Consider the following 12,053-nt stretch of genomic DNA (forward strand, 5'->3'; position numbering starts at 1 on the left):
ACCAGCATACTTACGATATATATCAGTTTAACACTCAATAATACAAAATACCTCTCCTTCTCAAATACAGATGGATCATTAAAAAAAGAATTGACTACATATTAGGCACAAAGAAAACTAAAAATAACAACATAAATGTCAAAACTATGCTTCTATCAAATCATTCTTAGGTAACGGGAAATATAAAACATAATTGCAATTAAAAAACAACGAAATTTAAAACAGTATGTTAAAATTTGTAGGATGTGATTGAATCAGTGATAAAGGAAAATGTGTAGCCTTATATACTTATATCAATTGATAGTTTCATTCATAAAATGAATAAATAATAAAAATGAATTAAACTTTCAAAGCCTAGTAAAAGAAAAACAAATTAACCCCCCCAAAAGAAGAAATAATAACAGAAAAACTAATTAAAATACTGGTTCTTCAAAAAAAGCAAGCAAAATAGACAAAGCACAAGCAAAATAGACAAACTATTTTAATGTTGAATAAAAAGAGAAAGCACACATAGACTATAAAATGGTAAGGAATAATGGGAGGAAATGACAAATAATAAGAAATAATTTGTATAACTCCATTAGAAATGAATTTGAAAACCTGGGTAAAAAGAATATTTTCCTACATATATACAACTTAATAAAATTGATCCTAGTATAGATTGAAAGCTTAACTACACCAATTTCCATGAAAAGAGAATGTGATCAAACAAACAACAGAAACAACAAAGTCTATCCTCTGAAAATGCTATAGTCCCACACGGTTTTGAGTATGGACCTGCGAGGCTAGGTAGGGAGAGACAGGCAGGGGGGCTATATGTGACTAGGCTTACACAGGGCGCTTGGTAACAAGGCTCACAGAAATCCCAGATGTGGAGAAATGTTATAGACAAGATGCTAACTAGAGAGAAGGGAACATAACAAATCCACTTTGTTTGTTCTAAATATAGATGAGATATTTTCATAATATTTACAAAGCCACTTTGTTTGTCCTAAATGTTATAGAGAAGATATTTACCAAGTTCCCTGGTCAATTTTCTATAAAAGACTGACCATAAAAGCCCTCCGTGGCAACCCATTCACAGGACCCCTCTTTCCCTAGAGAGCTTTTTTTCCCTTCCTTCCTGTTCTCAACTTACCTTCACTTAATAAACTTTCACTTCACTTTACTCTTTTGTGTCCATGTCCTTCAAAAGTGAGACAAAAACCCTGTAACATCATTGCTGTCACATAGTTTTTTATATATGTTATAATTCTACAATAGTGTTATTTTTGCTTTAATGAGTTAATTCAGTTTTGAAAAATTAAGAAAATAAAAGCAGGGTTGTTTGTTTATATTATCCATATATTTCTCAACATGCTTCCTTTCTTCCCTTAGATCTGATTTCCTATTTGGTGACCTTACCTTACTGAGTAAATGTCTTTAATATTTTTCATGATGGTGTATATTAGCTACAATTTTATTCATTTTAGTTTATTTGAAAATAAACTATTGTCTTTTGTGAGCACAAAATTCTAGTTCTTTTTTCTTTTAGTATATTAACAATGTCAAAACATTATCTTTTGTCTTCCGTTGTTTCTAATGAGAGATAATCTATCATTCTTACTGTCATTTCTTTGTCAATAATGCATTTCATTTTTCTCAAGCAAACTCTTAAGAATTTTGTCTTTATGTTTGGTTTTATGCTTTGTTAGTGTGGGTCTAATTAGAATTTCCCTTAATGATCCCTACAATAAAGTTCTGTGGCTAGTGAAAAAAAAAAGAATTTCCCTTAGTCCTAAAGTGAATATATGTTCATTGTTGTATGCCTTTAATTCTAAGGTGTAGGTCTTTTGAGGTTCCACTGGAAAACTTGAGGTATTTATCAAGCCCCTCAGGACTCACATTCCAAACCCTGTGTCCATCTATGGAAGTGTCTCCTCAGCTCTCTCTGTTATTCAGAGGTTCTTTTCTCCTTGTTCTCTCTGGTCTCCACCAAACACATACAGTTCAGGGTCAGCCAAGGATTGGAGGAGAGTTCACGTGCAGATTTGGGGCTCCTTGAGGTTTTCCTCTTTCTAGGGTTTCCCCCTCAATTTTGTGTAACTCTGATAATCCCAAACTCTTCCTTTGATTCCCCAGACCAGCAAGACTGGCTCTCTGTCTGAATCCCATCTGTGCAATGCCCTGTGGACTGAGAATGCTACCTGGGGAAAAGCTGGATGAACTTGGGTCTCACTCAGTGTGATTCTCACCCTTCGAGTTCGATTCCTTCTAGCTTTTGCCCTCAGGGATTTCAAACAATTATTGTCTAGTTTTTCCCATTGTTTATAGTTGTTATCCCTGGAAAGGTTAGTACAAAACAAGTTATCTTCCTTTTTACTGGAATCAGAAATTGGATTATAACATACTGAATAAAAATAATGGTATGAGCCCTAGTGATAGTCAAGATATGTGTGTGTTTGAGAGAGAGCAAGAAAGAAAAAGAGAGAGAAGCTCTTTTTTTCTTTTTAAAGATTTTATTTATTTATTTGACAGAGAACACAAGTAGGGGAAGCAGCAGGGCAGGGGGAGAGGGAGAAGCAAACTTCTTGCTGAGCAGGGAGCCCGATCTGGGGCTCGATCCCAGGACCCTGAGATCATGACCTGAGCCAAAGGCAGACGTTTAATGGCTGAGCCACCCAGGCACCCCAAACTTTTTTTTCTTAATAGAAGGAATAAACATTTTAGAAAATTAATACTTTGCAATTCCCCACTACGAAAATTGCTCCAGGTACAAGCCATCAAAGGTAAAAGGCTGTCAGAGAACAGGATATGTCCATGGTGTGAAAGTCCAGATTACTTACTCATTACAATTAAAAAGAAAAGAAAATGAATGTAACCAGAATCTAATTGTGATAAAACGGTCACACAAATTTTGACTGTTCATAATATATCAGAAAGCAGAGGATAAAGAGAAAGCAAACGTTATTCACAAAGGATTAAGAATCAGACCGATAACAGACTAAATATCAGAACACAGTATTTCAACACCTTGAAAATCAGGAAAACATTGAACGTCAAATTTTATTTCTAGGAAAGTTCTCAAACAAACCGAAGAGCAAAATATAAAAACCATTGTGGACATATAAGAATGCAGAAAATTTTTCTCTTAGACATCCTCTATGAAAAAGTAAACTGCCGGACATACTCCAAGAAAACAGCAAAGGGAACATTAATCCTGGGGAAAGAATGACGTTAGAGACCAGAAGCAGTGTCAGTTAACTATAGCCTCAACAAAGTGAAAAAGATGAGAGGAAAAATGTGGTTTCCTCTGGATAAAGACAGAAAATTGCTCTTCTACCAATAAACTGCTGATGGCCCAGAATTACAAAGTCGTAATAATGGAAATGTTGATTTTCTGTTTTATGAGTTTTAGTCACATCCTAAATATGAAGGATAGGAGACCAAATGTAGTCTCATATTAAAATATAAATATTTTAGACATTGGGAATATAAAGGTAGTAACGCGGAGATGAGGCATGCACAGTCGATGAGGACTTGGCCAAGGAAGATGAACCCGGCGGGCCGAGTGGCTCATTTTTGGTGACAACGCAGCAATGGATGCTCAGAAGTTGGTAAATACCAAAGAGATGACTAGGTGCTTTGTACCAAGCCATAAAGTTGAAGACTAGATGAACTGAAAACTGCCTTGGCAGAGTTATCCTTGGGGAGTGGGGACTAGATTGAGGGAAAGGAAGATAGTTTCACTTTCTTTTTATTTTTTTCCAAAGGATTTTCATTAATAAGGTCATGCATTATTTTTATTGTTGGAAAAAGGCTAGTTTAAAAAAGTAAATATACTATAGTTTAAAAAAGTAAATGTATTAATTATGGTTATTCAAACACTGGGATTCTATGCCGGAATGAAAAGGAATGAAGGTGATGTTAATGTACATCACGGCATGGAAAGACAGCCATGCTCATTGCCTGGGGAAATGAGCCAAGCAGCCGAAGAGAAATGCATATTCCCAGTGGGTGAAAACAGACTTATAGGCATATGCATGTGCCTTTACGTATTTCATATAATACAAACAGGTCAGGTAAGAGAAAATGAAGCTCAAAGGTAAGAACTTTGAACCAAGTGGTTCTCTGAAACTCCAGCAATTGCCATCAAATTATTAGCCGCCCACCCGTCTTGCATCTGGAGCCCAGCCTCGGTCTGGTTGAGATACTAACAGTACGTCGCACAGGAATCACTCCTTCTCACCCGGTCCTGCATTTTCCTTCTGTTTCTGTTCATGTACGTTGAGTTGCTCTGCTTGTGGTGAGCTTGTAGCCTGGAACTCTGCCAGCTTCCTATAAATTCCAACCCCTATTTCGTCAAAGTTCACTGAGTTATCTCAGATCAAATATTAAATAGATTTTTGGCTTAATTCTCCATGTGCCCATGGGGAATAATTAAGGTATTGTTAAAGAGGTGTCCTTAGCTAAGTCAGCTCATCTCGATGGGCCCTGGTTTCCTTCTGACAAACCAGGTGTCCAGGCTAGAAAATTCCTCAGGTCCCAGCTGGCTCCTCTATCCTTACCTCTAGACTCTGTTTTGTGAATATCTTAAAAGGGCAGTGATGTTCTGAAGGACACAGTTTAAAAATGATGGAGAGGTTGGCTGAGAGCAACTTTAAGCTTTGCTAAAAATTCTACCAGGAGCTCTTCCAAAGTCCTACAGGAGAAATAAAAGGGCTCAGACACAGCATGTTACATCCATACCAGAACACCACCACGAGGGAAAAGACTTGGCTCTCCCAGCGCTTGTTCAAGCTGCATTAATTTGACAGCATGCACGAGCTGTTGACTGCCTGTTGAAGTCTTCCATTGTCTGCGGCTCGTTGCGTGGACAACTGCTCTGATGGAGAGCGATTCTGTGGCAGGCAGCTGCAGAACGGACAAGTTATACACAGCCAATACACAACATCACCATCAGCTAATCAGTGGGTGCCTTGGGAGAGAAATTAAAGGGGAGGAAGGTGCATATAGAATGAGGAAGGTGATGAAGAAAAGAAATAAGCTGGTATTAAGAGGTGGCAGAAGTCACCAGAAAATGTGTGCCTTCCAGTTAGAAACAAATGAAACACATTTGGATACAATTGCGGAGTCCAGGGCAGGGAGGGGAAAATGAATTTGGTAAGGGAAGGCAATGAGAGGCTTCTGGAAGGTGAGAGAGAGTTAATGAAGTTGTTTGGAAGTGCTTAATGAATATGCTGATTATAAAATACAAGACACCAGGGGAAATGGAAACCTAGGCTGGATGGATTGTACATTTCCCGTCCGTTTGCTGGTTGCTGGTTGTGACAAGAAGAGACAGCCTCGGCTCTGAAGACAAGGGTTTGACTATGTCTTATAGCAAAGATCCAGGATAGAGTAAGAACCTGCAGGAGTTAGGTGATGTGGCCAATGCCGGTATTTCAGACTGTAGCTGGGCTTGCCTGGGGATTCTGACGCCCAGAGGGATTCTCTCTGGAAGGCAACGCTTACATGCTCAGCCACTCAGGAAAAAGTCACCCACGGGCATCAATTTACTGCCCTGCTTGGAAAACAGGCTTTTTCCGCATGGGACATCTGTAGGTTGTACCCCTGTGTCATCTCTTCTTCCCTTTTCCCATCATGAGGTCCCCGAGTAAGAAAATGACGGCAATACAAAGCATCAAGGGGGGATTGTCTGGTCCAATCTTCATTTTTCAAGTTAAGAGACTAAGCTCTGAATAAATTTGCCGCAAAGCATTCAGCTAATTACTGGTATGGCTTGAGCTTCTTTGGGTCCCCTTCTCTCAGTCTACTGGTCTTTCCTATTTATGCTGCCTCAGTTCAAAAGTTAGAGATATATTTCAAGCATCACCCATCTTCCTTTAATAATCCTTCATAAGTTTTTGGAATTCATTTTTTTGTATATTAACTTGATTCAACAAATAATTGAGTGACTACTATATGTTCTTATGCAGCTTATATGTTAGAACAGGACACAGACAATGAAAACAAACAAATATCAAATATGCCAGGCAGAGATAGGAACTATAAAGAAAATCCAAGTTAAGGAGACACTGTTTTGTTTTGTTTTGTTTTGTTTTATTGAGGGGGGCAGGGGCAGAAGGAGGAGAGAGAGAATCTCAAGCGGACTCCCCACTGAGCACGGAGCCCAACGTGGGGCTCCATCCCGGGACCCAGAGATCATGACCTGAGCCGAAACCAGGAGTCAGACGCTTAACCGACTGGACCACCCAGGCGCCTCAAGGAGACACCAAATAGACAGGGTTTTTAAGATTTTGGGGGGGGTAAATTTGAGCAAAACTTGAAGGATAAACCTCCAATTTTTCTTTCATTATTTTGACCTAGTTATCTCTTGTAGAAGTAAAGGGGTGTGTCCGTATAATATAATAAACAAATCCGTATTTTCTCCATTCATAACTTTTCCTTCTTTTTCTCTAATTTCAAAACATATTTCCTCTCACATTCGGCCCAGACAGACCAAGATTGGAAATGACTGCAGCTTCCTATTAGTTTTGGTATTAGGCCACGTGCTCCTGCCTATCGGGTGAAATAATCCATTTGGCCACTTATTATGTGCCAGGGCTGGCACATAAGCCATTATCTTATTAACCTACTCTATTACCTCTTTTAATCTTCTCAACAACTGCGCACGAGAGGCTTTATTATATTCATATTACAGTGGGAAAACTAAGGCCAATAGAAGTCAGGGAGTGGCAGAACTGAAGCCAGATTGTGGTCTGCTGGAAACCAGAGGCCAGGTCTGTGTCATCATGCAGATGCCCCCAAGTCCCCCTGAAGAGCACTTTGAGCCCCCAAACCTGAGGCGACTCTCCCTTCTGAGGATTTCCATACCTTTTGATTGCATCAAGCAAGATTGGCTTCATTAGTTTGTTTCTCAGGACGGGAGTGTAACTTCAAATTCATCCAAGGCCATTACCAGTTTGTATCTATGATGCCATGATCATCACCAATGCCCGTATCAGTTTCAATTCCTGATGCAATTTCTGTTTTCCTTTTTTATTAAGATTTTTTATTTATTTGCGAGAGAGAGCATGAGAGGGAGGAGGGTCAGAAGGAGAAGCAGTCTCCCTGCTGAGCAGGGAGCCCCATGTGGGACTCGATCCCAGGACTCCAGGATCATGACCTGAGCCAAAGGCAGTTGCTTAACCAACTGAGCCACCCAGGCGCCCGCAATTTCTGTTTTCTAAGAGCCCTTTTTCATACTTCATTGGGGTCTCCTTACAGCTAGTCTGGACTGAGCTAGCTTTTAAAGCCAAACTGGGCTCTTTGTTTTTATTTTTATTGTTTTGCAAACAGGGGTTAGGAGAAATACTCTTTCCAAATGAGCCCTGTCCCTTTCCGAATGAAGTTTCTCAGCTGTGCGCTCAGGACAAGTGGCTCACAGCCTATCTGGGAACTCTGCTGTCGGAGTTGCCCTCAGAGTTTCTTTTGAGTGGCCACAATGGTGGTGCATTTTCATTCTTTGCGATTTCCAGAAGTAGTGCTAGCCGGATAAAAAATTTGTGACCAAATAGTGTGGTATTACAGTAGTGAGCTAATCTTCTTGTGGGGTTTAGAAGTAGCTCTAAATCCAATTCCGAAAGAGGCATCTCATAATGTTTTGTGGATTGAAAATATTGCTTATTCCCTTGCTGTGAATCTTTAATGTGAATGTATAAATTCGAGGACATTTTTGGATTGAAGAAAAATCAATCATTATTTTATTCCATTACCTCATGCACTTTTCTTATCCTTAATAAAAGAATGATTAGGAAGGCAAATCAGTCTCCTAGAACTGTAGTCTGGAGTCTCAACGGAAAGCACTGATTGACAATCAGCAGATTCCGGCTGGGTCAGACCTGAAGATGAGAGTTTGGGGACTAGATCTGCAGAAATGGCTGCTAGGTGCGATGTTTTCTGCGCGAAAGTTCTGTGTGGGTTTCACATGTACACGAAGGACCAACATATAATTTCTCTTCAGGATCGATAAAACGTAGGATGAATCTCATCGACATATGAAGAAACGAAGCCTATAAACAATGGCATTGAAACACTCTGATACAGTAATTCTAGTCAAGTCTATAGAACTTGACCTACTTTTAAATCCAATTTGCCCCTTCCCCATCCCAGCACGTTTCTTCTCTAGTGATTTATGTGTGGATTTTACTTTGCAGACAAGAGCACACACTTTGAGGTTTATCTGCACTGTTACAGACTCTTTTTTTTTTTTCATACACACTTCATCCTGGGTAACTTTTCTTTATTCCTCTTCTTCAGGAAAACAAACACACTAAAAGGAAAAATCTAACCCATCACACTGAAATTCAGGTTAAGGTAATTGTTAAGGAAAATCTTGGGCCATTTGGTCCACAGTTTAAAGGCTCTTCTTGTCTTTCTGAACTATTGTTCCGGGAGAGCTTTATCCTAAATGACAAGAATTTCCAAATATAGAATGGACACTTGTGACTATAACCAGCAAGGAAATTCATGCTCTAGAAATGAGGTAGGCATCAAGGGAAGAATATTCTGCTGCTAAAAGTTTGAATTGCTCCGTATTCTGGTTCTTAACATACGAAGACTTGTAGAAGTGTTAATGGCTTTCCTCTTTCCCTTTTCCATCCCTCCCACTCCTCCTCTTTCTTTCTTTCTTTTTCTTCTGAAACTGAACTCAGAAGATAGTCTGACTCTCGAGATAAAAAACCAGAGAATGTATAAGACATCGAAACTGAGTTTGGATAATTATTCCAGTTACAAATGTATGATATGATATCAAGCATGCACTTAAATTATATGAACACCAGTTTTCTCATTTGTAAGAAACAAGTAATACTGTATATAGCATAGGGTTCTTTGGAGAAATTATAAATGACAAAATAGCATAGTCCTAGGGCTTTTCAGTGATTTAATAAGTTTAACTTCCATTGCCTGGCCCATTAGTCACTTCCAGCACTTTTACTTAGGAATAATATCGTAGATATACATACTAGGTCTTCAAGCAAAAAACAAAGGCAAAAAGTAAAACAGGACATTAACCTCTATTTACTATATAATCTCTAGTTCTTCAGACAAGAGAAGCCATCTTCTTTCCGTTCAGAGTGGATTTAAAGCTAGCTTTCAGTTGGACAAATATGGGCAAACTTGAATTAAATAGACTCTTTGGCAGTGGTTCTCACACTTTATTGTACAACACAATCACTTAATGTGTTTGTAAAATATGAGAGCCTGCTCTCCAGCTCCTCAAGGAATCTGGTTTGGCAGTAGATAAGGGATAGTATGTATAGTAGTGTGGAGTCCAGGAATCTGCATTTTCCACAAGTATCTCAGGATTTTCTGTTGATAAAAGTCCATAGAGTTTGTTTTGAGAGAATGAGGAGATAGAACATTGAATTTCATGGGTAAAATGTATAAGTAGAATCCCCCTTTTAAGTATGGAGCTTCCTCAAACAGTTGAAAATAGAGCTACCATACTATCCAGCAATTGCACTACTGAGTATTTGCCACAAAGATACAAATGTAGGGACCCGAAGGGGTACGTGCACCCCAATGTTTATAGCAGCAATGTCCACAATAGCCAAACTGTGGAAAGAGCCAAGATGTCCATTGACAGATGAATGGATAAAGAAGATGTGGTATATATACATAATGGAATATTATGCAGCCATCAAAAGGAATGAGATCTTGCCATTTGCAACGACGTGGTTGGAACTGTAGGGTGTTATGCTGAGTGAAATAAGTCAATCAGAGAAAGAGACATGTATCATATGACCTCACTGATATGAGGAATTCTTAATCTCAGGAAACAAACTGAGGGTTGCTGGAGTGGTGGGGGTTGGGAGGGATGGAGTGGCTGGGTGATAGACCCTGGGGAGGGTACGTGCTATGACGAGTGCTGTGAATTGTGCGAGACTGTTGAATCACAGATCTGTACCTCTGAAACAAAGAATGCGATATATGTTAAGAAAAAAAAAAAAGAAGAAGCTAGCAGGAGGGGAAGAATGAAGGGGGGGGAATCGGAGGGGGAGATGAACCATGAGAGAAGATGGACTCTGAAAAACAAACTGAGGGTTCTAGAGGGGAGTTTGGTGGGAGGATGGGTTAGCCTGGTGATGGGTATTAAAGAGGGCGCGTTCTGCGTGGAGCACTGGGTGTTATGCACAAACAATGAATCATGGAACACTACATCCAAAACTAATGATGTAATGTATGGTGATTAACATAACAATAAAACCCCCAAAACAAAAACAAACAAAAAAGAATCCCCCTTTTAATCACCTTTTAGTGAAAAACATTTTGATATATTTGAATTTGCTTTTTTGCGTGAGTAGAATCTAATTATTAAAGCTTACAGTGAAAAACCTCACTGTTCACTATGATAATTTCATTTAGAAAAAATGAGCAGTTGGCCCTCTTAAGGACAAGTTGCACTAACTTTAATAATTACATTAAACCTTTTCTTTTCCTGCCTGTGCACTCAATAACTATTGAATGAGTCATTGTCAGTCTACATCTAGAGGCTAGAAGAGAGTCAAATATGCCTTCGAGGAGGCTACATTCTAATTGTAGAGAATAGGACCAACACTAGAGTACATAGGTATAAAATCCCATCTCAGGAGCGCCTGGGTGGCTCAGTTGTTAGGTGTCTGCCTTCGGCTCAGGTCATGATCCCAGGGTCCTGGGATGGAGCCCCGCATCGGGCTCCCTGCTCCACGGGAGGACTGTTTCTCTCTCCCACTCCCCCTGCTTGTGTTCCCTCTCTTGCCGTGTCTCTCTCTGTCAAATAAATAAATAAAAATCTTAAAAAATAATAATAAAATCCCATCCCAGAAATTTCCAGCCTGTATTGCAAATGTTGGCACACTGGTTTCCCACAGACCCACCGAAGGCAAAGTGTTTACTAGGGACCATATTCCTTCTTCATCATCAGTCACTGGTTCTGGGGAATGGTTAAATTTAGCATTTACCCCAAAGGCATTTATCCCATGATTGTCATAATGTATATCTGGACTTGATTCAGACTGAAATTGAGGATCCTGGAGATTACATGGAGAACATGGGTTCGGAGCAGTTTCATGCTATTCCCCGTGGGGATGCCTACCTGTGCATGAATCCAGGTTGGTTCTTTTTTGAGAAAGAATAAGTGCCTTTGTATCTATATGGGACAGTGGGTTATGCTGGTAGGGAGACAGTTTGGGAATTGTATTCTTGGAGATATGTTATTTCTCACTTTCAGTAATCTGAAACATCTCTAGTAAAACAAATCTAAACTCATTAAAACTTTAAATCAAAATGCTTTTCAGTAATTTTCTAAACCTTATCGTTCCATGTTTTTCCTCAACTGACCTATCCTTTGTCCAGTTATATTCATTTTATCCTTCTCTTTTACTTATAGTCTTTTCACTGTTCATAGAGCCCTCTTCTTCATTTCCTTCCCCCCCCTTTTTTTAAGGAGAGAGAACACATGAGCACACGCGAGCAGTGGGGAGAGGGGCACAGGGAGGTGGAGAGAGAGAATCTTAAGCAGGCTCCATGCCCAGCGCGCAGCCCCACCACAGGGCTCCAGCTCACATCCCTGAGATCATGCTTTGAGCTGAAATCAAGTCTGTCACTTAACCAACTGAGCCACGCTGGTGTCCCGCCTTTTATTTTCAATCTAATCCTATTTCCCCTTTAAGCTTTCCTAAATTACCCCCTCCCCTTCCCCACCTGATCACTCCCATTTATAATTCAAGACACAGTCATGTTTTCGCTTCTTGATGCTTCCCTCTCTTTTAGGTTTCCAGTACCCTCCGCAGCAGGAAGAGTGAGCAGGGACAGTGGAAAGATGAAACTGACGTGAGAATTATCTCTTCCTGTGGTAGTAAGTACTGTTAGTAATTTCTGCTTTTCAAGATTCTTAATTACATAGTCAAAACCCCTTCGATATGCAATGTAATACAACTTATACGGTCTGGGACTAAGGCATAGAAATCTTTGGGGGACATATTGAGCCTACCACACTTACTTACTAGGACATAAGAATATAAGCAAGTACTGCTGTATATGTCTCTATT

The sequence above is a fragment of the Zalophus californianus genome, chromosome 3 (assembly GCF_009762305.2).
Source record: "Zalophus californianus isolate mZalCal1 chromosome 3, mZalCal1.pri.v2, whole genome shotgun sequence".
Lineage (NCBI taxonomy): Eukaryota > Metazoa > Chordata > Mammalia > Carnivora > Otariidae > Zalophus > Zalophus californianus.